The sequence below is a fragment of the Danio aesculapii genome, chromosome 4 (assembly GCF_903798145.1).
Source record: "Danio aesculapii chromosome 4, fDanAes4.1, whole genome shotgun sequence".
In the NCBI taxonomy this organism is placed as follows: Eukaryota; Metazoa; Chordata; class Actinopteri; order Cypriniformes; family Danionidae; genus Danio; species Danio aesculapii.
The window spans coordinates 12,792,758-12,796,531 of NC_079438.1; the positions used below are offsets into that span (position 1 = coordinate 12,792,758).

A 3,774-nucleotide genomic window follows, 5' to 3' on the forward strand; every position below is an offset into this window, starting at 1 on the left:
AAGGAAATTTAAGACCCGTTTAAAAATAGATTTAATACCTACAACACAATATTTCAGTAAATTTAAGACTTTTTAAGCCTTAAATTTAGATTTTAAGATTTTTAAGACCCTGCAGAAACCCTGTAGATAACGCGAGTAGCATTACAGAAGTATTTACAGTGTAGCATCGAGCTAAAAACAAGAAAATATATTAACATTGAGCACATGTGTTAAAGCAGTTTAACACGCAAGATAATTGCAGCAAATCTGCTAACGCTACAAAGGTCAGATATAATACACTTACTTTGAATAGACGCACAACAACCGTAACATAGGAGGAATTAGAGAGCAAACAACAAAGCTCTGTACACTCCACTCTCCGCCTCAGACTGAGCGCCATGGGCGGGACATTTGCCTGCACGCTGATCAGCGAAAGCTGATTGGCTGCCTGTATGTGGCTCAGCGAAAGCTGATTTGCTGTCTGTTGGCGCTCGGCGAAAGCTGATTGGCTGTCTGTTTCCCAATCAGTCTCTAGACAACAGAAGGAAACATTTGTGGACAGAAGATGACTTTTTCTTCTTTTTCAATCTCTTCATATATAGTGTAAAGTGGAAAACGAGGGAGAAATGTATTAATAAGTCATGACTGCAACAGTAAGTGGCAAAAAAGCTAAACAAAAGACTTTTACTCTGGCGTGGCGTGTGACGTCATAAGGCTGCGCCGCTCCTGCGCTGTGATTCCATAGATTTATACAGTAGGTATCATACGGACCCTGAGCATGCGTCAATAGCGCCGCCACATTTGTATAGTGCTCCCAGGACAAATGTCATTCAACTGCACTAGTCAAGACAGTGTTACAACATGAAGATGCTGGACTTCACCTCTGTCTACGGGTGTAGTAACCAGCAAACAAATAAAACAAAGCACAAAGCTTTCTCTCTCACACACACACAAACACACACACTAGGGTTCTTTTTTCATATTGTCGTCTCTTATTATCTGCATTCGTTTCCTGCCATTCTTTAGCAATATCTTCTGTAATAATATTTAACTTCACATTTACTTGAAGCATTAAAGGGGGAGTTCACATAAAAAGTACAACCCACCCAGCACGAGACGTCATTTCGACGAAGACTTCATTCAGCCCAAATATTGACGTCAAAAATTGGTCTGTATTTCCAAACATAGACCAAATATCGACGTGGTCTTTGTTTTCCCCTTTTGGATTTGGTCCATATAGCGCAGTATCCGATTTGAACATAAATAATTACCTCACAAAAAGTTCCTCACAAAATGTTTTACATCTATTGCTTTCTTTCCAGTCCAATGTAGAATGCAAAATATATAGATAGCGGTTTAGTGCCATTACATTTAAATTATGCCAAACAAATTACGACGTTACTGTTGTTAACTCCTTCAGTATTTTCCCTGCTGCTTCATGTAATGATGCAAATACTTTTCAGGTAGCATAAGTCGATTTGTTAATAAAGCAAAAGATTCCTACAAATATTGTAACAAATAATGTAAATTAAGATTTCAAGTCCATCAACGTAAAAAATAGATTAAATAAATAGGGTAGAAAAAAAACAAAATCGTAATACACTTTATAATGCCTTTTTGTTTTATGTTTTAATCTATTCATCTTGTTATTAAGAAATCATAAATTCCCTTACAAAAATAGCCTACAGGAATCCTGTAGGGTTTTCATTTTTTCTGCAGGAACCTGCTGGTATCCTGTAGGAATTATGAAATCCTACAGGTTTTAGAATCATGCAGTACTTTTTACAGGAATCCTGAAGGATTTAAATTTTTCCACTGCAGGATAGCTGCTGTCCTGCAGGAATTATAAAATCCTGTAGGACACATTGACGATATGTGCAGGAATTTCTTACAGGTTTTACAGTGGATCCAAGCAAGTGACAAATCCTGCAGGATTTTATAATTCCAGCAGGACTTGCAGGAGTTATTTGTTGTAATTGGAATGAAAGAAAGAAATTCTGTCACTTGCTGTTGGTAGCAATTTAATATGAGTTCTAACAGACAAACAATACAACAAACAAACAAAAAATGAATAAATAAATAAATAAATGTATACGAATAGATTATAGGCAATTATAAAAATCAACCATTACTCTAAACCATTCGAATTATACATTTATGCAAACAAACAAGCTCTACACTTTTTCATTTTTATTTCATTTATTAAAATGTCAATCCATTTTAATTTAACTGCCATCTGTTTGGTTGGATGCAAAAAAAAAAAAACTGCAAGACCGGTCCTTGAGTTAGACACAGGTTGAATGTATGTCTGTGCATTTTATGAGATCAACAGAGTCTATCCCTCTTTCTTTTAAAATGTTTGTTGCTGTTATTTTCTGCAGTGTTAGAGTAAATTTAATTAGTAAATTATTATAAACATTTTAAATAAAATAAGATATAAATGCAAAATTGAAATTAGATAATACATTGCTGCCAATAATGTATAGGTCTATATTATAAACGTATAATATTTACAATATTTTAAGTTAATAATGACTACTACTAATATGTGTGTGTATTATTTGGTAAATGGACTTGGTTAAACAAATTAAAACAAACATTATTTATAAACATATTTTTTCTTTAAGAAAATAAATTCTTTGTGGAATACGAGTGTTTTTAATAAATCTGCTTTACAGGTTCATACAGATAGTCTTTCACACTTAAAAAGACGCTTGTTTTCGCCACCTACTGGCGTAACAATGTAGTTTACATTATAAACTCCGGTAAAATGAATAATTCAGAGAAAAGATTCGATTCATTGAGATGACTCGCTTCACGTCGCCGATTCGAATGCACGTCAGTCAACTGTCACCAACCGTCTTCTGAAGGTAAAGTACTTTTCTTAAGTTATTTTATCCTTAAAATGCTAAAATTACTGATCTATTTTAACGTAAATCAGTAAATTGCTTTGTAACACCAAAACAAATGCTTTTTTCCTTTTAAAGCCGAGATCACGTTAACAATACTAGTATATTGCTAACGTAATATACCCAGGCCTACTACCGTCGACGCCTTTATCAAAACTTAATTTAAAAAATGGCTATATTAATTATATTTTTATCATTTACTGCTAATAATTGATGCTAATGTCGTTTTTTATTACCTCAGAAATCATTTTGATCGCCGGTCGGACAGCAAACTACCTGTTGGCAGGTTGACATAAGGTAAAACTGTTGTCATGGATACAGTCAGCTGAAGCCACCAGATAAATGAATGATATATATTTGTGTGTATATATGTTTGTGTGTGTGTGGGTTCGTCTGTCTGTCTATATACCTATTTATCTTAGAAAATGGGCAAAACATGGGTCCTAGTGGAATGAAGGGAGGAGCCACCGACCTATAACATTGTTCCTAAAAAGAACCTACTGAAAAATAACTTTGAACCTGGAGATGTTGTGGATGTTGCCGATGAGGCTGAAAGTTCACCAGCTACAATTTTAGACCGTTTCTAAGGTATTTGTAAAGGTTTTTATGTGTTGTAAAGAAATCTGTATTTTTGAAACTAATGAAGACAGCAGAAGTCAAAGATTTCGCCTGACATGTTTACTGTTACAAAATATTTTAAATCTTTCCTAAAATAAAATATATTGTGTTTAAGTTGTTGTTTTTTTTACTCGGATGTTTTAAAATAACTTATTTTAGAGCAGTAATCACAATATCGTGATATTTTTATCCAAAGTTATCATACCACCAGAAACTTATACCGGCCCATGCCTAGTCATGATTGAAGATATGTATTTTCAACTTTAAG

At 34.0% G+C, this 3,774-nt stretch overlaps 1 long non-coding RNA gene across 1 annotated transcript; it reads left to right on the forward strand.

Annotated features, from left to right (window-relative positions):
- The first annotated feature begins 2,766 nt into the window (after positions 1-2,766).
- On the forward strand, positions 2,767-3,362 carry LOC130222264 (uncharacterized). Its single transcript, XR_008836394.1, has 3 exons — positions 2,767-2,849; positions 3,130-3,185; positions 3,311-3,362. It is a non-coding gene; the product is annotated as an uncharacterized LOC130222264 (long non-coding RNA).
- The last annotated feature ends 412 nt before the right edge of the window (positions 3,363-3,774 follow it).